The sequence below is a fragment of the Hemiscyllium ocellatum genome, chromosome 29, assembly GCF_020745735.1.
Source record: "Hemiscyllium ocellatum isolate sHemOce1 chromosome 29, sHemOce1.pat.X.cur, whole genome shotgun sequence".
NCBI lineage: Eukaryota > Metazoa > Chordata > Chondrichthyes > Orectolobiformes > Hemiscylliidae > Hemiscyllium > Hemiscyllium ocellatum.
The window spans coordinates 36,849,358-36,875,104 of record NC_083429.1 but is presented as its reverse complement, the minus strand read 5'-3'; positions in this window follow the sequence as shown (position 1 = coordinate 36,875,104).

Below are 25,747 nucleotides of genomic sequence, written 5' to 3'. Positions count from 1 at the left end.
ATAGCTGAACAAGCATCTCTATTCAAAGGCAATTTTGAATGGGCAATATCTGCTCATATTCCAGGAAAGAATGAAGGAAAAAAGTACTTTGGTTCTTCTATTACTAAAGAAGATGCTGACCTAATCATAATAAAATAGAAGTGAGACACTAAAAGTTGCTAAAGAGGACAAATTGGCTAAAGTTGATTGGTCAATTGTACCCAAAGATACTGACAGAATTAAGGGTGGAAATTATGCAAATCATAATGTTTCCACATTCCTGAGAAACTGGATACTGCCAAAGGATTGGAGAGTGGCAAAAATTACACTTTTGCTCAAGAAAATATGTAAAGGTTAGTCCAGCAACTAAATGCCAATTTAACCTCAGTGGTGGGGAAGGTTTTATAAAAGCTCATCCAAGCCACGTTACAGATTTTTCAGCAAATGTAAATGCCACAGATTAAAAGGGACATTAATAGCACAGAGTTGGCTGGCTGACAGGCTATCCATGACGATGCCATGGGGTGGAGTAGGTGCTTAATTGGGTGGCGCAAATTAGTACTGCAGATGCTGCAGATTCGGGTCAACAGTAAAGTAGTGCTGGAAAAGCACAGCAGGTCGGCAGCATCGGAGGAGCAGGAAAATCGACTTTTCAGGCAAAAGCCTTTCATCAGCTAAATTGAGTGGGCTTGGTATGCTGAGAAAAGCCATTACATCTCATGGTAGATTTCCTTCCAAAAATACAGTGATACAACTCAAACTTAGCCAAAAGTTCACAATGACTCCAATTGTTTTACCTACTGAAAATGTCTTTGCAGGATGTTGCTTCTTGTAGCTACCTGTAATGGATGATGTTTATAAGCAACATCTGCTCTCTATGAGGAGGAGCAAAAACATAAACAGCCAACAGCAGAAGAACAGAACCACTCTGGGTTACAAGTTGATGTGACTGTGATGAATATAATTTTCCCAAGAGGTCCACGTTTATGTTTGATTGGGTTTCCTTTTCTGGTCTGATTAAATGTTCATGTGTTTATTTGCTAAATTTACATGATAAGAAAGAAAGATTTAGGCCAAGTATTTTGTCTTTATTGAAAACACTATAGAAGCTGTTCATTGTATTTCCGGTGATTTGCTGCTGAGTTTATTCCCTCCATGTGACACCTATACAAATATAGAATGCTTAGTGAGTATTTTAGCGAACTTTAAACAATTCAAAATGATCGAGCTTGCAATTTTCACTACAAATTCCAATTTGAAACTTCTCTGCTTCACCAGCTCTCTATTGAATAATTTATTGGCGTCACATACCAAGATACAGTGAATAGTGTTGTTTTGTGTGCTATACAAGCAGATCATACCATACAAATGCATCAGGGGAGCAGAACTGAGTGCAGAATGCAGTGTTCCAGCCGCAGAGAAGGTGTAGCGAGATAGAGATCAGAATTAACATTTTAGAGGCTTAATTCTTTTAAAAACACTTCCTTCTCTGGCTCAAGGTCCATTTCAAATGAAAGCAGGTTCCTGGAGGAGGATGAGCAGAGAAGTGATGGCTTGTCCGCCACATTCACAGAATGTGTGATTGCAACGAGTTTCTTACCAGGTGACTATTCTGTGTTATCAAGGTTAAAGCAAGAATATTTACTGCAAGATGGTTTCAGAGTCAGGGGAAGGCAACACAACCAGGAAAGCAGGAAGTGCAGGGAAGATTGAAGGTTGTGATGTTGGCTGGGTTGGATGGATGGAACACATTATTTGTTGCAGATTGCTCAAAGAGTGTGGGGCAGTGGGGAGGAGTGTTTACAGAGTTCACTTCTTGCTGATCCCTCAGAAGTGCTTATCTGCATTATACCAGCACTGACCTTATGGAAGCAGTACTTCTTTTACCTGTTGGAATTACTGAGATCGGGGAAACTGCTCTGAATTTGGTTAAACATAGAAACACACCAATTTTGATGTCTTTTCTTTGGTTTTATGACTGACCTCCTCCAGAAATTAATCGGTTTCCAGCCTCTCATTGCACTTCCATGAAAACCTGAAGTAAATGGATTTGCAGCTGGTGAATTCAGACTTCTGGTTTATAATATTTTGAATGCTTCCATCCAGACTTACCTATTTTCATAAGCTACAATCATTTCAGGAGAATGATATCTATTTGCAGCACTGGCAAAGGGGTCATAGGTAATTGAGACCAAAATAGTTGAGTCTTCAAAGATACTTGCTGTTGATTTCCAGGAATATTTTACAGGACTTGTGTGAATATTGGATCTGCTTCCTCATAAACCATAGAGCACATCAAACTTGAATACACTCCTAGTGTCATATTCACATTTAAGGGTAAAGTAATGGGAGTCTGTTGTAGCCTTGACTGGAACTCCACACCATACACATGTGGACTCTCAAAGTGAACTGAGTTATCAGTTGAACAAAAATCTCATTGAAAACATATGCTGCTTTGTTCTATTCTAGACAAAACACATAAAACAATGCATGCTTCAAAAGTGAATAATGCCCAAATGCCAGATCATCTCTCTGACTCGACTTGTTCATGTCTTAAATGAAGAACAGCTTTGCTGTGTGTCACCATCATTGTGCCAAATGGGATAGGTTCAGATCTGGGCAAAACTGGGCAGCTGTGGATACTATGGGTCCACAGCAGAAGGACTGTATTCCATCACAATTTATAATTTCATGTCCAGGCGAATTCCTAAAACCAACACACTAGTTTGTTCAAAGAGCATACCTGGAACAGTGCCAGCACACTAAAAAAATTGGGTATTAAACTTGTGCAGCTACACTACAAAAACAGTTACATGTTACACAGCACAAGTAGCATGCTATAGATAGAGCTCAGTCATCTCACAAACAGTTTAAATCTCTGCAGCACTATCAGATCTAGTCATGAATGTTGGTCAAGAAACAAGCAAGCAAACAAGAAAGAGGCTTCATGAACACCCAACCTTCAATAAAAGTGTCTTCAGCAAGAGTGTAGAAGACAAGGTTGAAATACTTGCAACCATGCATCCTCTCAAAACGTCAGTGAAAGATCTATTTTGGGCTCCCTTCAAACCATCACAAATGTCAGTCTTCGGAAATTTGTTTCACTTTATGAGATGTCAAATCGTGGCTGAATATCGTAAAGTCTGAGGGTCTCAACACAATTCTCAATTTTGTGCCTGAGACTTGATCTCTCAAACCAGCTATATCTCTAACTCAACTGCTCCAACATAGCTGCAATACTGACATCATCCAAAGTCCAATAGTGCTAGATAGCAGAACAAAGTAATTATAATGATTACTTCCCTATTAATTCTGTTCTCAAAGATCAGGAATGTGATGGAGGTGCCATCAACAGTGTATGAAGCAGCAATTACTCATCAATAATTTGCTCACTAATGTTTAGTTTGGGTGATCCACCAGGGTCAGTCATCACCCGATATCATTGCAGGTTTGGTTCAACCAAAAGCACTGTATTCTGGAGGAGTGACTGACGTGTACATCAAGACAATGTTTGTCCAGGTATGGCATCAGACAACCCTGGCTGAAGTCAATTGGGGTTGAAAAGTGTGGTGTTGGAAATGCACAGCAGGTAAGGCAGCATCCGAGGAGCAGGAGAATTCAGGCATGATCCCTTCATCAGGAATGTGGAGGGGCAAGTGGGCTGAGAAATCAATAGGATGGTGGGGATGAGGCTGGGGCTTGGGGAAGGTAGCTTGGAAGGGGATAGGTAGATGCAAGCGCGGGGTGATTATGAAAGGTTGATGGGGAGGGTGGAGTGGATATTTGGGAAGGAAGATGGACAGGTAGGACAGTTCAAGAGGGTGGTGCCCAGTTTGAGTGTTGGCTCTGGGTTGAGGTAAGTTGAAGTTGATGGCGTATGGTTGAAGGATCCCAAAGTGGAAGATGAAATGTTCTTCCTCCAGTCATTGGGTGACTTGGACTTGGCAGTTGAAGAGACCCAGAACTTGCATATCCTTGGTGGAGTGGAAGGGGGAGTTGAAGTCGTCGGACACGGGATGGTGTGATTGTTTGGTGCACATATCTCAGAGATATTCACTGAAATCTATGCGAGTTGGCGTCCTGTCTCCCAGATGTGGAGGAGACCACATCAAGAGCAACAGACACTGTAGATGAGGCGTTGGATGTGCAAGAAAATCTCTGCCAGGTGTGGAAGGATTCTTTTGGGCCTTGGATGGAGGTGAGGGGGTAAGTGTGGGCACAAGTTTTACCCCTCTTGTGGTAGCAAGGGAAGGTGCCGGGAGTGGAGGATGGATTGGTGGATGACATGAACGTGATGAGGGAGTCATGAAGGGAATGGTCTTTGTGGAACGCAGATAGGGGTGGGGAAGGAAATATATCTCTGGCAGTGGGGTCTGATTGTAGGTGGCAGAAATAGTGGAAGTTAAAGTGCTGTACCTAGATATTAGTGGGGTGGAAAGTGAGGACCAGCAGGGGTTCTATCCTTATTGCATTTGGAGGGGTGGAGTTCAAGGGCGGAGATGCGCTGGAGGGCATTGTTGATCCGGTGAGAGAGGAAACTGAGTTCCTGGAAATAGGAGGCTATCTGGGATGTCCTGGAGTGGAATTGCTCCTCCTGGGAGCAGATACAACCAGGAGTAAGGAATCGTGTCTTTCCAGGAGGTGTGCTGGGAGGAGGTGTAGCTGTGGGAGTTGGTGGAGTAGATGTCCATGTTGAGTCAGTTGCCAGAGAAGGAAGTCAATTGGGGCAAGTGGGAAAGGTCTCATAATAGCTGGATCAAATCCTTGAACTCCCTACTAAGCATTGCTGTACATACACCAGATGGAACTGCAACAAAACAAGAAGGCAGCTCACCTACAGATTCTCAACTGTAATTAACGATGAACAAAAAATATTGGCAAAGCCAGCAATCACCATTTATTCCAAAAATGAATAAAAGAAAAGCTTAGAGGATTAATTTCTCTGTACCTTCTTTTAAAAGCAAATATAGAAACTTCTCTTCTGCACAGCATGTGTTGGCTTTACCCCCTGTGATGTATGTAAAATGATCTTTAAAAGCTTCTGTGGAAGACTGTAGGGAGCCGAAAACAAGATTCAAAAACTCAAGATTGTGAGGTAGCTTTTTGATGAATTACAGTGAATTGTCTATTGTCTGATTCAGAAAGACAACTTCCCACATTTCATTTTAATTATCTCTTGTCCAAGTATGAAATCACATCCTACCATTATGCTGTCCAAAGATATTCACCCATTTCAGATAAATTTGTACTCAAATACATTTTAAAAAGACTGATGTCCTCTTACTTAAAACAAAAGGCCCAAATAATCCACAATACTAATGGTGGGATGGCAACAACTCTGGCATTCAATTTTCCTTTGATAAGTAAAGCAAAAAACATGGGTTCAACGCCCACAATGCAATGGCTGAGGTCACGATAAGAGTCCTGCCTTTCGGAGGGCTCTTGTGATGCAGTGCTAGTGTCTCCACCCTTGGACAAGGGGACCCACCTGCTTCAGAGATGTGTGATGACATCTCTGAAAAGGTCAATTATAAATATCACTATAAACTTAAAGTAGAACTCATGTGGCATAGTGGTAGTGCTGTTATCTCTGGACCAAGAAGCCCAGGTTCAAGCCCCACCTACACCAGAAATATGTAGTAACAACTCTGAACAAGTTGATCGTGAAAAATAAGAAAAAAGCTGGGCTATTTGTGCACTGGCAGTATCCCTAAAATTGCACCGGGGGCCTAGGTTCAAGTCACACCTGCTCCACATATCTGTATAGTTTGATTTAAAAATATAAGAGAGGTATGGTTTGGGACATAATAAAGAAACACTTGTATTTATTTGGAAGTTCTTATAACCACTGGACATCCCAAAGTGCTTCACGGCCTGTTAAGTACAAATGTAGTGTGGTCATGTTGTTAAAGAGAGAGAAACAGCAAATAATTTGCACACAACAATCTCCCACAAAAAACGGTATTATAATGATCAAATAATCTGTCGCGGCGATATTAATTGAAGGATCGCTCATCAAGAAACCAGAGATAACTCACTTTGAAAATATTGCCATTGGATATTTTACATGTACTACATTAAGCAGTTGGCATGTCAGAAAGACAGCACCTTTTCGGGTGGTGGTTAGACTGGGAAACACTTCATTGCCGTGATGCCTGGCACAACCTAAGGCCATTTAGATAGTGTTGTCACAGAGCAGACTGAGAGGATAATTGGTGCATAGCAAGATCCCACGAGCTACTTTCTAAAAGTGATGGGCTGTGTTTCCCCGAATTGGGAATGGGATATTTATGATGTGCGTGTCCTGGGGGGGGGGAAAGACCTCACTAGCTGTTCTTCACCATGATTCCCCTGTGTTCACTGGTATGCTCCGATGCTTCCTGGGATCTCACTTTGTTCCCGATCTCCAGCCGTCTAGTCTGTTGGTTCTGATGTGTGTCTCACCCTCCAGCAGGTTCTGAAAGACCCGAGCAATCCCAGGTGGAAAGCAACTTTCTCAACCATTGATCAATCCCGAATCCCAGACCACGCTCTGAGATGCCACAAGCTGTGCGTGAGGCAGCGGGAACATCTTGTACTAAATGTTTAAGCCTCAAACATCTGGAAACAAGTAAACTGCTGCTGTCAGGAGAACCCAAAATATCGCTTTCAAATATTTTGGGTTCTCCTGACAAAGGCACTCCCTGTGCCTCCTGCACGCGGAGGGCACAGGGTGTGCAGGGAGTGCTCAAGGAGTGGGGAAGGCTGGCATGGGGCACAGGGAGAGCATCAGTTCTTGTCTGCCCATTGCTAACCCTGGCCAGCACTGCAGTACATGGCTCAATATCTCTGTTGGTGGAATTTATACCGCAAAAGGAATAAATAAACTTCAGAGCAGATCAGGAGGAGTCTGTTGAGTCCTTTTGAGGACATCCCATTCCCAATTCGGAGAAACACAGCCCACCACTTTTAGAAAGTAGCTTGTGGGATCTGGCTGTGCATCATTTGTCCTCTCAGTCTGCTCCATGACAACACTCACTAAATGTCCTGAGGGTGTGCCAGGCAGCACAGCAACAAAGTGTTTCCCATTAAAAGGGAGGTGGGAGGGGGGGGAATTATTTTTGATCAGGTCAGTTATTTTCCGTTGGTGCGATGATGGTGTTGGTTCTAACCTTTTAGATTGCTCCATTGAGGTGGTACTGACTGTTTAACCAGATGCAGTAAAATGGCGGTAGTGTGGGTGTCATACCAGCATTAGTATGTGATCCATTCTTTCTTTCAGGAGGAACAGTAAGCCAACACCAATTAAAAAACACAAATTCCTCCATTGTGAAAGATTTCCAAATTTCTCGTTGCTTGAACAGAGCACAATTTGTTTATTGTTCATATGGAATTTTGATGGATTTTAATTTCTTGACCTCTATTTGACTCCATTCTTACTTCAGTTTTCATGATTTAGTTTTTGTATTTCTGCATAATAGCTACCAACAGGGAAGGAGTTCAGCATCTCACAGCTCTAAGCTAGAACATTGAAGGAATTAAGTTCATGGGGAGAACAGGAAGTGAACCCCAAGCAAGTGAACCGTGAATAAATTATATATTTGAATCAAGTTCAGCTGCAAAAATGTCATGTAACTCTATTGAGAATCAGGTCAGACTAAAGTTTTTCTATCAAATAAATGGATGCAGTGTTTTCATTGTAGCTGACAACCTGCAAATAAGATTGAGAGATTGCATGTCTTTGAAGTATGCAATTCCTAAGAAAAGCTGGTTTTGAAAACAGTAACTAAAGGTAACACTCAATCATTACTTAAATGATGAAGGCTAATCCTCCTCAGATTTTGCAATGTATGAAAATACAAAAGCATTTGTTAGTCTAATTGCTTGCTGAAACCACAGAGATTGACTTCCTGAATGTTGAGAAAATCTCAACATAACATTGAGGCCTGTTTGAAGAAGGCTTGAAGATTAAGCTATCATTATCTTATATTGTGAGAGACAGCTAAGTCATGAGTGTAGCAAGGAAGGCATAATGAGTGGGAATGACTTTCAATTCTATTCCAATGACAACTTGCTTGTCTCTGTTCTGTTCCTGTCTGAACTTCAATCTGTACAGTGATTCCATTCTTGCCAATATACAGGATAAGAAATGTGCTGGAGGCTGAGAATTTGTGAACTACCAGGGTTGAAACTATATCGTGCAGAATGTTTAAAATGCATTTACTGAGGACTTGGGTCTGGGGCTGCATGATTGTAAAATTGTGGTGATCTTTTGGATAAAGAGGTTCTAAAATAAAAGCTAAATTTCAGACGATAGGGTCTCCTACTCATGGATCTGAAATATTTAACCGTGGCATACCAATATTTATAATGGAAATAAATCAAAGTGCTAGAAAATTAAAGTAGTCTGTCACAATGAACAAAATGGAATTTGAAATAAAATGTGCCTTACTACCTTCAACTGCAATGCTTGTAATGTTAAAATGCCATAACTTACAATAGTAAGACTGCTATATTAATAATAGAGAATAGGATTGACAGAATAATAGGGAAGTAACCCAAGTCTCTTTATTCTTAATGCCATTGCTATGAAAGTAGAAGTGGAGATGGAGTTTAATTCAGATAAATGTGGGGTGCTGCATTTTGGGAAAGCAAATCTTAGCAGGATTTATGGTAAGGTCCTAGGGAGTGTTGCTGAACAAAGAGACCTTGGAGTGCAGGTTCATAGCTCCTTGAAAGTGGAGTTGCAGGTAGATAGGATAGTGAAGGAGGCATTTGGTATGATTTCCTTTATTGGTCAGAGTATTGAGTACAGGAGTAGGGAGGTCATGTTACAGCTGGTTAGGCCATTGTTGGAATATTGCATGTAATTCTGGTCTCCTTCTATCGGAAAGATGTTGTGAAACCTGAAAGGGTTCAGAAAAGATTTACAAGGATGTTGCCAGGGTTGGAGGATTTGAGCTATAGGGAGAGGCTGAACAGACTGGGGCTGTTTTCCGTGGAGCATCGGAGGCTGAGGGGTGACCTTATAGAGGTTTACAAAATTATGAGGGGCATGGATAGGATAAATAGACAAAGTCTTTTTCCTGGGGTGTGGGAGTCCAGAACTAGAGGCCATAGGTTTAGGGAGAGAGGGGAATGATATAAAAGAGGCCTAAGGGACAAATTTTTCACGCAGAGAGTGGTACGTGTATGGAATGAGCTGCCAGAGGATGTGGTGGAGGCTAGTTCAATTGCAACATTTAAGAGGCATTTGGATGGGTATATGAATAGGAAGGGTTTGGAGGGATATGGGCTGGGTGCTGGCAGGTGGAACTAGATTGGGTTGGGATATCTGGTCAGCAAGGATGGGTTGGACCTAAGGGTCTGTTTCCATGCTGTACATCTCTATGACTCAATGACTCTATGTCCAAGCTCAGATTCTGAGCAACCCGTGATATTCCTTATGTTATACTAATGACTTGTAATGTATTGATATGTTTGAAGTGCAGAGCATTGTTTCAGGGGGTACAGTTATTGAAATAAGTCGTTAACAATTTAACTTTATTAATATGTTGAATTTTAAAAAAACAGAAAATTGACATATATCTTGGAGATGTAAATGGCTTTGCTGATACTGAACAAAACCTAAGATACAGTTAGAGTTTGATATGTCATTATGTAAAATACAAAAACATAATGTTTTCCAATGAGTTATTATCTTCAAGAAGTGAACCAAGAAACTTCACCTCAAGTTTGTCTTTGCCAACATTCTACATAAATTTCTGAAAAGGAAGATTGCTCTTTCTAAGAAACAGTACATAGAAAAGAAATACGATAGTCTATGAGTATGTGAAAGTAGACAGTCCCATTAGATTAAAGCAGTCAAGAAGAAAACACAGCCTGGCTACCAGCAACCTCCAGGAAGCCCCCAATTGGCAAGGTTGGCAGGATGAGTGTACTTGAAACCTTCTTATGTTGTTTGTTTGATTGAAGCTATGAGGCTGTGAAGTCTGCAGCAATGTAGGTTAATAGTTATTTCTCAGTATGAGCCCTTTCCATTAAGAGCGCTGAGATTATAACAATAACTTGAATCACTTGTATGAGCAGATGTGGTTCCTCCGAGGTCAACCTCACTTACTTTGCACCCGATTAAAGAAAGGAAACTTGGCCTCGTGTTTTGGAAAAGGTATCCCCCCAGACATCAGAGAGTACATTAACCATATGTAAAATGTAGTTGTTTTGAGTACTTTTTTTAGTCATGTTTGTCAATTCGTTATTGAAGAATAAGTATCCTTAGAGTAGAACCCACTGGTGCACATTCCACTTACATCACCTTAAACTTACCTTGTTGCTAAAACTGATGAGTCTGAAATCGGTCAGCAAGCTCAAAACAAAATGAAAAGAGAGTTTTAAGCAGAGTTCAAGTTCATTTTTAAAAATTTTTTGTAGCATCTCATGTCTTATCATTGAAACACAGACAACTCAAAAATATTGACCACAATTTGTTTGTGTGTTTTAATATCCAAACATTAACAGTTGTCAATGCAGAATTCATTTCAGTACCAGAATATTCTTTGTCTGCAGTATCTTCTAATAGTGCTACTTGTCATTGTTAAAGAAATTTTGAATAATTTAGCCACTAACTCCAGTCACATAATCTCCTCAACTGTCTCCAATTACTTTCTGCTATCCATTTAAATGTTATTAAACATTTTAAGGTATTACGACCTTGAAATGCTGACTTTAAATGCAAGTAAGACTTTGTTCATAGATTCTGAAAGGTTGTGAGCACAAAATTTATAATGGAAATTTCTGTTGGCTTCTTGCAGTGCCGTTATTACTTCTATCATCAGAGGATGACAAGTTTAATGTTTAACAGTACATGCTAAATGTCTTCTGCAAACCATCCCAACTTGGCAGGCATTCTTTGCAATAATACAGTTGAAGTTCTTAACTGAAGGCTTTCTTGGGGCCAGCTGCAGAATTGAACTTAGTAACATTTGAAAAACTTTGAAGTTTATATTTCCCTGATGATAAGTAGCGAACACTGTGCATCCACAACAAACAATGTGCTTCCATTTGTGTGTATACATTTTAACAGGAGCAAGAGATTGTGCTAATGAGAAATTGGATGAAAGGAAAGCAGATTCAGGAACACTATCCAATGCATTTTATCAAAAAATGAAATAGCTTATTATTTAGAAGACTGAATTTGAAAGATAAGCTAATGGGCTGCTTGTCCTTGCATTCACATTCGAAAAGAAATCAGGTATTGGAAAAATGTACCAGTGAAATTCCTAATAATTTGAGTATTATTTAGAGATCAGTGGGAAAAATAGCATCGGAAGATATTGGTTTGCAGCACGGAATGTGGCAATTTAACCCATTATATCTGTGCTGACATTCTGCCTGGGTAATTGAAAGTTAATCTCACTATCTCCTGTTCTCCCCATTGCCTTGTATCTTCTTCTGCTTCAAATATTTATCCAATTTCCCTTCAACTTGCAATGGCCTCTTCTGACTCCAATTTTTGGATCACTAACCCAATTCTGTTTTCTGGTTTTCTCATTTGATTTGTTGATCTTGCTTGCTCCTTCGACAGCAGTGCTTTCACCGTCTCATTCATATCTTTCCTCCTCTGGTATTATCTATAACTGTTTTTTTACAACTGAGCTCTCTGCTTCTATTCAAACAGCTTTGATAATATTACTTGCTCCTGCTAATGTTGCTCCTAGAGTTTGACAAAGCAGCGCGAGGGGAAGCGAGTCCCGGAGCAGCATGGGGGGAAGCGAGTCCTGGGTTAGTGCAACTTAGTGTAGCTGAGTGCTGATGTGGAGCGGACTGGAGGCAGAGCAGGACAGTTGTTGGACTGGGACCTGGCCCTGGCGGTCAGACCATATGCTGAGCTGCTGCGATTTGAAATTCTTTACGGGACTGTCACGTCAATCCCTTAATTATATTATAACTATCTTGTTGTTTTTAGAACTGTAAATAATGCTACTACTTTTCCTTTTATCCCTCTTTTGGATCCAAGATTTGTGCCTCGGTACTTGTACCTAAGATGGCATCATTTTCTTTACTCAGCGAGACATGAGTTCATGGAATGCTCTGCCAGTAGCAGTGGTGGACTCTCCTTCTTTATGGGCATTTAAACGGGCATTGGATAGACATATGGAGGATAGTGGGCTAGTGTAGGTTAGGTGGGCTTGGATCGTTGCAACATCGAGGGCCACAGGGCCTGTACTGCGCTGTATTTTTCTACGTTCTATAAAGACAGCAATTGTAAAAACTTTTCACTATACTTTTTCACTATACTGGAGTACACATGACAATAAAATATATTTTATTCCATATTCTATTCAAACTTACCCCAGCATTATATACAATGGCCATTTCAAGAAAAGTCCAGAGTAATTTGTTTTATACTTGCCAAGGGCTTTCTGACCATTTGGTGAAAACCTGGTGCCACACTATTATGAAAACTATTGAACACCAAATAAATGTAAATGTTTGGGATATAAAATGGGTGAAGAAATAGCCCTAATATGGAGCAAATTACTACTGGAATCTATACTGAAAACAAAAAGTGCTGGAGATCACAGCAGTTCAGGCAGCATCCATGGAGAGAGATCAAGCTAACATTTGAAGTCGAGATGACTCTTCATGAGAGCTGAAGTGAAGTATCCCGTTGGCAGCTTTTACACAGTAGTTGGGGAGTTGAGTTGGAGTGTTGGGAGGAAAAGAATGTTATTAGTTCTGAATAAGTGATTTTGGAAATGAGAATGGTAAAACAATGATGTGAAAAACTGCCAGATTGGAAGGAATAGACACTTCCACTGGAGTAGGTGGAAGGGGAGAGAGGACATGGAGAAAGAGAATTAACAAGCAAAGCTAAAAGAAAGGGAAGGAATGGGTCCACAATTTGAAGGTAAAAACAAGGACTGCAAATGCTGGAAAACAGATTCTAGATTAGAGTAGTGCTGGAAAAGCACAGCAGTTCAGGCAGCATCCAAGGAGCAAGAAAATCGACGTTTCAGGCAAAAACCCTTCATCAGGCAGAGTGCCTGCAGGGTGGAGAGATCTTGAACTCAATATTGAGCCCAGAAGTTTGAAAAGTACTTAGGTTGAAGATGAGATGTTGCTCCTCCAGTTTTCATTCTGATTTACTGGAGTATTACAGCATGCTGGGGTAGATGAGCTCTAATATGATCTATGGTATTCATGAAGGAAAGAGAGGAAGTCATTGTGAAATGGTTGGCATTGTCAGAGCACAATGATGCTTTTTTTTGCTATTTCCTGCTTGCTTCTATTGTTTCTTGAGGCTTCTCTGCATACCCACTTTATTTGTTTAGACCTTTGTAATGTGTAATTGTCCATTGCCTGCCTTTTTCTTCCCCTTCCAGAGAACCTAATACTGAAGATAAGTTTTTAATCTGTAGTGCCTAGTGATAAAATGTGCGTGCAGAGTGATAGTCAGCATGTTTTTCAATCTTGATTGAGCTTTTTTTTGAGAGCTGAGATTGAGATTGCATTGGATCTCAGGGATGAGAGAGTGCCCTAAAATTACAGATGTCAAAAGTTTGATCACACATTTTCTTATTTTAATACACAATTATAATGTCAGCATCTAGTGACAGCTGCACAAAGGAAATCTGGCAATAAGCACGAGTGGAGATTAAAGATGCAAAATGGAAATTTTAAACATGTTGCGATAATTTCTTTTGAATGGAGATGGGCAGGGAACCTTGGATGCACCCTGCTTAGCCTATATATTGCCCCAACTATTATTGTCTCCCCATCACTTGTTTGATTGTGGTGAGCCATTTCTGTGGTCCCCAGCAGCACCTTCCTTCCAATTGACATTCCATTGATGCCTAGTTGTTAGGCACCAATCCCTAACAGAACTGAGCAAAGAGTTCACCAGCAGGATGTGGCTGAGACTTAGGACATAACAGTGATCATAATAATCAAACAATAGAATTGCAACCTGCTCACTTTCTGCAATGTTCTCTCCAAGGTAAAATTGGGGCTTAGCTCTATGCTCAGGATTTGCTACTCACCATAACTAGTATTTGTCTTGTTTTTGTACTTTACTGCTGTTCATAGACAAAATTATGATCCATGGATTCTCCCAATGCATTGATTGTGTCTTCATAGCAAAAAGGGTGGCTTCCATAAGCAAAGTTACCTTCCCATTACTGAAATAACATTAACTAATTACATGATGTAGTGTGCCAGATATCAGGTATATTGGCTTCCAAATTCTCCTCATGTTTTGGCTAAAACAAATAAATTAGTTTATAGGTTGAACTATACATCAGGTATATTATGTTAAGACAATTAAAAAAATCTGGTTCTGAAAGGGCGGCATGGTGATTCAGTAGTTAGCACTGCTGCCTCACAGCACCAGGGACCTGAGTTCAATTCCTGCCTCAGGTGACTGTCTGTGTGGAGTTTACACATTCTCCCATGTCTGCATGGGTTTCCTCCCACAATCCAAAGATGTGCAGGTCAGGTGAATTGGCCATGCTCATAGTGTTAGGTGCATTAATCAGGGGTAAATATAGGGGAATTGATTTGGGTGGTTTATTCTTCGGAGGTGTCAGTGTGGACTTGTTGGGCTGAAGGACCTGTTTCCATACTGTAAGTAATTTAATCAAACTGGACTTCAGTTCTTAACTATTTACAATGTTTTAATATACATGTTTTGAGTATGTTTCTCATACACGTTGATACACATTAAGAGGTTTGATCTTCTGGCAGCTTTTGTAATATAATGGTGCATTCAGATAAGATAGACTCCTATTATCTCCATACATTTCAGATAAAGGGAATGGTTCTTCTGTAAAACCTCATGCTAGATTAAGACAAATATTTCTCCACCAATATTTATAATTTGCCTGATAAACACCCCAGAACTTAGCTTTTGCCTCAGATTGCATTTTGGTGTTATCTGATCAGAGCATGTTCATTATTGTTTTCATTCTGTTATCATCCTTCTTCTATCCAGGCCTAATTGATCCTTAGGTAAAAACAATGACTGCAGATGTTGGAAACCAGATTCTGGATTAGTGGTGCTGGAAGAGCAAAGCAGTTCAGGCAGCATCCGAGGAGCAGTAAAATCCTAATAATTAGTATTCCTAATTGATCCTTAGCCGATTGTTAGCTGAATTTTCCCCCTTTCAGTCAATCTCCGTCCATCTCAAAGTCTGTCTTTGCATTACTTATGGCTTGGATTGAAGCACAACTATGAGGAATTGTGCTACATGTCCGATTTTATTTATATACCAATTTACAACATCACTGGATTTCCTATTAATGATATGTATTTTTAACTGCATCAGCAAAAAGGCTGAATAAACTTAGGGATAATATGTTAGGTATGCCAGATGAAATCACTCACGATAATTACAGAAATTGTTCTCTGTCTCAAATCTTAGTAAATTCATTTCCTTTTTGTCCTTCTTCGTATGTTAAATTGATTCTACTTTCACAGTTTGACTTTGCATTTATAATATCTAACACCTTTAACAAGTTAAAATATATCAGAAGTCTGTAGCCCAGCAGGGTAGCACTTGCAATACTCTATTCGTATACTTACCTTATCTCTCAGAAACAGTTGTGATAAACACTGTTTGTTCTCAGTGTACTTCATGGCAATGGGTAAGGCAAACTGAGAAGCCGTGATGAGTCACATTTAACAAGTTTCCTGTCAAGTTAAGCAAGTAAGCGATATATACCAAGAACTGGTTTTGGAAATTACACACAGGCTGGCAGGTGTTGCACTCCTCTGCATCAGATACAAATTGGTCATGGTGGTGAGTGTTCCCATTCTGCAGCAGCTATGGGATTTGGCTCATTCTGTCATCATATTTCAAGATTTCAAGACTAGGGAACATTTTGTTAAGGTGAAAGGAGAATGATTGATAAAAAAAAAGACATGAGGAGCAAGCTTTTTTAACACAGAGAGTGATTTGTGTGTAGAATTAACTTCCGAAGGAAGTGGTGGATGCGGGTACTCTTACAAAATTTAAAAGATATTTAGATAGGTACATAAGTAAGAAATGTTTGGAGTAATATTGGCCAAGTGCAGGCAGGTAAGATTAGTTTCATTTGGGATTATGGTCGGCATGGATTGGTTGGACTGAAGGGCCTGTTTCTGTGCTGGATGACTCTTTGATTCAATATGCATTGCTTTCAGAATCTTTCATCTGACAGCTGAATTGCTTCTGCTTGCACAGAGCAAAGTATTTAAGGACCAGTAAGTGTTAGAATCATGATGATTAAGCCTGGGAGAAGTCTACCACCTATCCTTCCACTTATGCTAATATAGGACTTTCTCAAAGTTTGTAGTGATTAGTAATGATGCACATTAACACCAGTCTCTCAGGTTGCCTTGATCTGTTACAATTCACCACCCATCACAATAGGTCCATGGCAGACACCATCCTCCACTCTGGCCTTACACTCAAACCTAGAACACTCGGATAACAAGGACACCTACATCAGACTTTTATTTGTTGGCTTTAGCTCCACCTTCAATACTATTATTTCAACAAAACTCATCTCCAAACTCCAAGACCTAGGATTCTGCTCCACCACCCTTGGCAAGTGATTCTTGAATTGCTGACCCTCAAACTGTAATCAGTATGGGTAGGTGACAACACTTCCTTCACAATAATCCTCCAAACTAATGCCCTGCAAGGCTGCGTACTCAGCCCCTTACTCCTTATACACTCATAACTGTATGGCCAAACTCAGCTTGAACTTCATTTACACATTTGATGATGACAACACCATAGTGGGTCGAATCTCAAACAATGATGAGACAGAATGTAGGCAAGAGGTAGACAATTTAGTGTAAAAACAACAATCTCTCCCTCAAAGTCAACAAAATGAAGGAACTGCTCATTGGCTTCAAGAGGCAGAGTGGAGGGCATGCCCTTTTCTGTATCAATGGTGTTGAGGTGGAAATGGTTGAGACCTTCAAGTTACTAAGAGTAAATATCACCAACAATCTGTCCTGGTCGATGCTACAGTCAAGAAAGCACACCTCTCAGGAGACTAAGAAAATTTGGCATGGCCACAAGGACTCTTACCAATTTTGATGGATGCATCATAGAAAGCATCCTATCCATATTCATTACAGCTTAGCATGGCTGTGCTCTGCCCAAGATCACAACAAAAAGCAAACAATTGTGAACGCAGCTCAGTCCATCACAAAACAAGCCTTCCTTCCACTGACTTTATCTACACTTCTCACTGCCTTCGGGAAAACAGCCAACATAATCAAACCTGGTAATACATTACTTCAGCTCTCCAAGCAGGCAGAAGATACAAAAATTTGAAAATACATATCGAGAGATTTAAGAATCTCATCTTCCCTGCTGTCAGACTTACAAACGAGCCTCTCATATATGAGAATTGATCTTTCTATGCATCTTCTGTGTAGCTGTAACACTATAATCTGCATTCTGTTCTATTACCCTGATGTACTTATGTAAGGTATAATTTGCCTGGATAGCACACAAAACAATACTTCCACTGTATCTTGGTACATGTGACAATAATAAATCAAACCAAATCAAATCAACCATAAATAAGTTTCAGTAGAAGATGCTTTTATCTTCAGGAACAGGATAACATTTATTCTATCACAGTAATGGCATGCCATAAAACCATAAGACAGAGAAACTGAAGTGGGCCATTTAGCCCATCAGATCTATTCAGTCATTTAGTGAAATAATGGTGGATCTGAAAAAGTCTTCAACTCCACTTCCTATCTTTTTCCTATAATTCTTGAGTCCTTTCCTGACTAAAAATCAATCTCAATCTTGAACATACTTAATGATCCCCTCTACATAGTCCCCGGTTGTGAAGAATTCCACAGGTTTGCTCACCTTTGAGAGAATAAATTCCTCCTCATCTCTCTCTTAAGTGTGCAACTCTTACACTGAGATTATGCCCCCTGGTCCTAGACATTCCCACAGGGGGAATCAATGTCTCTATGTCTACCCAAGAATCTTACATATTTCAATAAGTTCACTTCTTATAAGGCTATGCTAACTCTTAGGTATGGGTGGTAGGCATGGATAGTCAATTATCACTAACAAGGGATAGGTGTGTCTTCATCTGCACTGATCAATTCTCCACCCAGTGGCTATTATAAATCAATGGGTGGAGTTTCAGCCTGGCACAGATTAGTCCTTTCATATTTAGTGCCTGAAGCAACAGGAAGGAGAATCACATTAAAGATAACTATTGCTTGTGTAAAGTTTTAATCCTTCAGACACTTCAAAACTCTTTATTCAAAATTTAGTTTTTGATAGCTTTGTCCAGTTGCAATTGATCCCCTTGTCAGAAATGCTCTACAGCTTCATAATCAATGTGAACAGATGGTCTAGAACTTTACAGGAGGGGGTTGAGGTAAGTTGGAGGTTGGAGACAGTGTGCAGAAAGATTTAGTCGTGGGTGATGAGCCCAACAAGGTGGAGATGTGAAGACACCTGACAATCTACAGTTCTGAAGAAGTATCAACCTGAGATGTTAACTCTGTTTTTCTCTTCACTGTAACTGAATATCTCCAGCAGTTTCTGCTTTATTTCAGATTGCCAGTGTGTGCTGTATTTTACTTTATTAGAGAAGACATTTCTTGTCTTTTTATCATTCATTTATATCCTATTTCACACCTTTATCGTCTGTAATCTTGATTCCTCCAACCCATTTGCTAAGCTTTCAAACTTCATTCCCTCTCTCTGGTATTGGCTCTGTCCTCTCATCCACAAATCCATTCATGCCTTTGGTACATTGACACTACAACCCTCTCCAACTTCAGAGGGTCTTGTTTTAAACTGATTTGCTGATTTCAGTTCATTCACCCCATTCTTTGTGACATTGTCAGTGCCAGAATCTTCATTTCCCTTAGCCTTGTTCTTTAAAACTTTATTCAACACTTCACCAATTCTCTACCTAAGCTCCTGTTTTAAAACCTTTTCTTTTATAAGAAAGCATCTTTCAGGCCAAGCTGTTGGGCATGAATCCTCATTGAGCAACATGGCTTATGTAACATTTTGGAAAATATGCTACATTATGAACACTTGCTACATAAAAATAAATGGTGCTTTGGTTTCTTTAAGAAAAAGGCTTTTAACAATAATTTTGATGTGCTTTGCTTTCTCATGCCATGTGATGTTTCCATATCAATTGCAGGTTTAGTTTTGGAGTTTGGGGCATTTGGAAATCAGGTTGTCTGCCTTTACTTAATTGATCAAATCACTTTATCCATTGACAGCTGAGCTATAAAATGACTCCAAGGTAAAATGCCATTAGCATCAATTACTTCTAATTTATTTCTTATCTAGCTACATTATACTGAACAAAGATGGTAAAACTACAGGCACTTAGAGGTGGAAATGGATTTAATTATAAGTTAAAGGCAGCACAATGTAATTTTGTGCCATTGGTTTCAAAAATCAAATATTTGAATGTTGGATCCACAGGCTTGCAATTATTTAAAAAAAACTGTAAAATACCAATGGTGTAATCACACCTGGAAACAGTGAGAAACTCAGATAGAATCTCATTGCAAAGCTTCGGCATGGATAATTGCTAAACCCTATCTATCAATAACATGAAGTAATGCCTTCCAGTCAGGCAGAATGATTAAAGCCTCATCTCCCCTGCGCACAATGCTGATGAGTGAACTCCAGTCCTTATTTGGATAACGTCTAAATTAACTAACAATTCAAATGAATATAACTCCCCATATGTCGTCATATTGTTACCAGGCACACTGTCTACATTTGGGAGAGGTAATGCAATAAAAGCAATGTGCATTTTTTTTTCCCTGAAGTCAATTCAGTAAAAATCACAGTGACAATTACAATGCAGAAAATTGATATGGCCTGAAATTATTTGAATTCACTTCTAATGAATTACCTTTGAACATTTCTCAATTGTTCCAGCCTTTATTATGGTTTTTGTTATGATCCCAGTTGATGTTAACACAGAACAAGTCAGATCCCGATGTAAGACCTGGCTTGATAGACCATAAATTTCATCTTTGCGGTTTGTTTAATGTGGTGGTCAGTCAGTGAACATATTCACAACTTGCAGCTAATGTGTATGTAGCGCAATTACTCAACTTGAGGATGATTGTCCTCCATAAGGCCATCCATTTCTTGATCTTGAGTGGCTGAAGAGTCCAATTCGGGATGCACAGTTCTTTTTAGGCATTGGTGGATGGTATGGTAGTTGGAGGTGGTGTTGGGTGGGCCTTCCTCATGCTCTGTCTCTCCTTGCTGGTGCTAACATTGGAACCTTTAGATCATGAAAGAAAATATTGAGGTAGGGAGCATATTGTGTTTCTTGATACATGTATATGGTGAAAAGGAAAAAAGCAAAGTTAATAATTTGAATAAAGCACGGGTAAAGTGTTTTTGGGACCAATGTACTATCTGCCACAGAGTGGACTTACTGTAGTGACTTCACAAAGTGGAGTAAAGAGGGAATGTTTTTTAGGAACAGTTTGACAAGAGAAGGGGGATGACAAGGTTGTCAAACTGCATGAGGTTACTGATTTCAGGATGATTCGTGTTCAGGAAGCAATCTGTGTCCACATTCAGCATGACCTGGAGAACATCAAGGATTGGGCTGATACATACCAGTAAGATTCATGCGACACAAATGCCAGGTGATAACAAAAAAGAATCTAAATCATCTCCCCTTGATACATAACAACATCATCGCCACTAAATCCCTCACTATCAATGCTGTGGTGGTTCCCACTGAGTGCCCTGGAACTGAGCCAGCCACCAACCTGTAGTAACTACAAGAGTAGGTCAGAGGCTGAGAATTCAGCCGCATATTCTGCACTTTCTGATGTCCCAAAGCCTGTCCATTATCTATAAACTACAAGTCAGGAATCTGATGGAATACTCTCAACTTCCTTGGATGAATGTACCTCCAGCCACACTGAAGAAACTCAACACCATCCAAGCCCTCTTTATTGACAACCCTATCTGCCAATTTCAATGTTCACTCCCTCCACCATGAATATGCAATGCATACTATCTACAAGATGTACTGCAGCAAATCTCCAAACCTCTGTCACTCACACCTTCCAAATCTGCATCCTCTACCATCTAGAAGTTGAAGGGCAGCAGACACATGGCAACATCACAACTTGCAAACGTTCGTTCAAAATACACACAATCCTGATCTTCAACAGTACCGTTATTCTTCGCTGTTGCTGGGTCAAAATCCAGGAACTTGTTACCAAACAGCATTATGAGTGTACTTACACCACATGCACTTTGAGAAGGTGAATCAACTCGACTTTCTCAAGAGCAATTAGAGATGGGAAATGAATGCTGACCCAGCTAGTGATACCCACATTATGTGAATGAATAAATATAAAAAAACCTCTTGGGTAGGTGAAATTAAATGATCAAAGCTGATGACAGGAGAAAATCAAGGAAGCAGGTGTAGATTTCATAGGTTAATGTGGTCAGAAGGAGAGGGGAGTGTAAAATGGCAGGCAATGACTAGATTGAGGTTTGGTTGATGAAGGCAAAGGAAAATATCACAAGGCATGGAAAACTGAAAGGAAACATAAGCCATTCCACAGATTTGCATGAGAAGTACATAATTATTTTGCATTTATAAAATAAGATGAAATGTTGTGAGTTGAAATCAAGGGAATGTTTTTTGGTGAAAATGAAAGGAAGACAAGAATTTAGAGTTGAATGTCCATTTTACCATAACTTTATTGAATAAAAGCAGAATTATTGCTCTGATTTTGCAATACTGTTATAATAATTAAGTTCATCATTCTCATGAGCGAAATAATTTCATGGAGGCCAGTATCCCACCACAAACCCAACCTTTATTTTTAGGTGGAGAGTCCTTGATATTGTTCCAGCTTCCTCAGAGCCAGCTCTCAGATTGAGCAGAATCTTTGACATTCCTGTTCTTTTTTCGCAGAAAACAATAAAGAAAACTAAAAATCAAAAAGGTCTACCTGAAGCAAGGGGGAGAGAAAGGAGAAAACTCTCCTCCTCAGTAGGAAACCCAACAGCAGTAATAGCACACTGACTGTATGGTCCAGGCAGTTCAAAGGCCCCATCATAACACAAAATGGAGAGTCCTTCACCACTGATCCAACTCCTAAGGGGCAACTCTCACCGTGAGCAGAATCTTTGAAATTCCTGTATTTATCTGTCAGTCAGATTAACAGTCCCAAATCAGGGAACTCATATTTTATGTGGTTGACCTGACTGGCCATTACAATCACTATGCTGATTGTTTGGATTCTGTCACCTTATAATTAAACATTAATTTCCTTTTATGTATTCACTAATAGTGGACCTCAAAGGAATATGGTAAATAAAGACCAATAAAATCGAGCTAAGAATATATCTTTCAATGTGATTCAGATGTTGAACCATTGGCAGTTAAGCCTTCAATCTGCATCAAACTGTGGTTTTACTCATGAAAGACTCACTCTAATAAATTTTTCAGCAATTTTGTGGAGGACACTTTGATGTAACATAAGTTAGGAATTGTATGTAAGACTTTGGGCACAAAATGAATTTCAGATCCATTTTCCTAACAAGCCAATAGAAAGCAGACCATCCAGGTGCATCTTTCATTACGATCACAAATTTACTTCACCCACATATCACTGGGGACTTTAGCTTCTGAATGACCTCCTCCTGAAGGGAAATCAGAGAAGAGACATTTCTCACTCTTTTCTGGAAGTTTCCATTGAGCTCTTATCAGTCGAAATAGTTGAGCTTCATTAGTATTTCACTGCCTGACCTAAAATGTATGTAAGATGCAGCTGCTAGATTGGGAACCTACAAAGACAAGATGTATCAGCATTCAACTAAGTCATGAAGAGAAGATGTTTGGGAGGATTTCCCAAGAGAGAACATGTGAAGCAGATGAGTATTACCAAGCTCTGAGAAGCATTTTGTACTTTTTCTGGACCCACATACCACATGTTGGTCTACCTTCTATCGCTTACTGGTTCCTTTTATACAGATTTCATACCTAGAGCATTTCTAGTTGGCTTTCTTGTTAATAGGTCATTGGGATTGCGTCTGGTCCTCCCAGAGATGGGGCATCTTTTTACATATATTTCAGTCAAGCATTAGTCTTGTTCTCCTGGTGTTCAAACAGAAAGGAACGAGAGCACCAAAAGCATGAGATATTTTTACCTACCAGTGTGCCTACTTTCTGTCAACTGGAAAGAATTAGTGTTTTTGTCATTCATGATTTCTAATTAACAAACCCTTTAAGTGCTGTAGTTTTGTTTGAGTTCTTGGTTTCCTAATATATTAGGCCCATTTTTATGCGAGAAGTTACATTTAGGAGAAGCATGAAATTAGGGTCTCATTAAACTGTAAATTACAAGCTAAATACATTTAATGACAGGAAGTCACTAACTGCAGATGCTAATTAAATGCAAACTCTGAAAAATAAATGACTGATCTTTTAGCTATTCTAAAATACAACATCTGTGTTGGGTAATTTGTTCCTTTTTCAGTTGGAATTGACACCAATTTCCTTCAGTTAGCTAAATTGTAGCTTGCAGTTTGGTGCTGTCCTAGTTAAGGTGATTAAGGTTGCAGTTAATGCTGTAACTTAAGTGAAGCAATTTTCACATTGAAGCAGTCCAGAAGATCTGGAGTCAAGTCTTCTATGTCTCCTGCACACTGAGTCTACCATGAACTGTCACACTGATTAAGTGAGAGTCAGATCTCATGTGTAGTTTAGAACCTGCAGCTGAGTTCTATCTAAATGTTCCTTTAATACAAGAAAGTTATGGATAATCTGGAAAGTTGGTCATTTACCTGAGTCCCAACAGCCCTTATCTTTACAGGCTGCCAGTCAACCAGCTGCCTCTTTGGACAGGCAACTGGTCACCAAAATATTAATGAAGCCCAGCCAATAAGACTGATACAGACCCAGTGGGGACAGAACAGTATAGCACAGGAACAGGCCCTTCGGCCCACTAGAATTGCACAGACCATGATGCATTTCTAAACTAATCCTATCTGTCAGTACGGGGTCCATATCTCTCTATTTCCTGTCTGTTCATAAGTCTGTCTGAATGTCTCTTACATTATAATTGTATCTGCTTCTACCACCTTCCCTGGCTGCAGGTTCCATGGACCTACCATCATCTGTGTATGGAGCTTCAGAAAATTTAACCCCATGTAGGCACTAGCTGGAACTTATACACACCCATACAAATTGTTTACTGGCATATGGTTCATATTCATGCATAGAGCAGAGTGTAAGCCAGTTGAGGCCTGTTCTCTGTGGTTACCAATTACAATCAGCAGACCAGTTGAACCATCCAGAATCCAAAGTTCTTTTCATGCTACAAATGGTGAGAAAATTTCCTTTTATATGAGCTTATTGTACTGAAGAAAGCAAAACTAAATCCTATAAGTCAATTGCTGTAGGTTGAAAGTGATTATAAGTTGCAATGGCAGAACTGCTCACATCATGTGTGAATTGAACTGACAATCTACTGATCTGACCAAAGGTGCTTTAACTTGGACATTATTACTGTCCAGACTGAGCAGAGTTAGAACAGCACATTATTGTTGGTGAATTGTTGGAATTAAAGTTCTTATTTTACATTTTAAAAGTAATTAATTTGCTTGAAAGCTTTTGTGAAATATTTGATGTCTTGCGACGTAAATACAAATTCATGTTCGCTTTTCAAAACTAACAATAATGTCAATAACAAGACATGCACCAAAATATAACTGGAGAAAAGGATGAATGATGAAAGCTGTTGTTTCCTTTGATATTTTCATTAGAAAAAAGTTCACTGCATATTGAAATAATTCCACAGAGATCGGTATCCTGTCAGATTACCCTTCATTTACATATGGAGAGTACTTGACAATGATTTAGCTTCTTCAGAGTGATCAGATAGTCTGATACTTCTGGGAGAAATTGAGGACTGCAGATGCTGGCGATCAGAGTCGAGAGTATGGTGCTGGAAAAGCACGGCAGGTCAGGTAGCATCTGAGGAGCGGGAGAATCTGAATTGTACATGAATATGAACCATACGCCAATAAGCAATTTGTATGGGTGTGAATAAGTTCCAGCTGGTGCCTATATGGGGTTTGAATTTTCTGCCAGGGGAATGCGTAAGAGGCATTCAGACAGATGTATGAACAGACAGGGAACTCATATTCTATGTGGTTTGCCTGGCTGACCTCATTACAATCACAGCACATATTACACAGTAAGCCCAAACAAAGTACATAATTAGGCTCAGAATGGATCCATTTCGAACTATATGCTCGAAGAGATAAATAAAATTTATGGATAAGAGAGACTTCAGAAATAAATGCGATGATCAGATTTTCAGTGAATGTTGACCCATATATATTTGGAACATTGAAAATTTTAATCCAAATGAGGATTGTTGTCCAGGACCAAATATGTATCTGTTAGAAGAAGGCAGATGCCCTGTAGTGACAGGCTATCTCAAATAAACTCATGCTTCAAATGCATCCTCTACTCAAAGTTCAGAACCATCCCTGACTATATCAGAAACACTGTTTCCAATTAATGCGCTGTAAGTGAAATTTTTCATGAAGTAGTATTTGCAAAATGTTTGTACATCAAAGAAGTTATTGACATATAATGGCCTGAATGTTTAATCAGGGAGCGGGAATGAGACATGCGAGCCAATTCTGCGTCCTGACCCTGCCTGGTGTGTTTCAGACACACCAGCTGCCATTTGGAACACTTCAGCCAGTCAAGAACCAGGGAT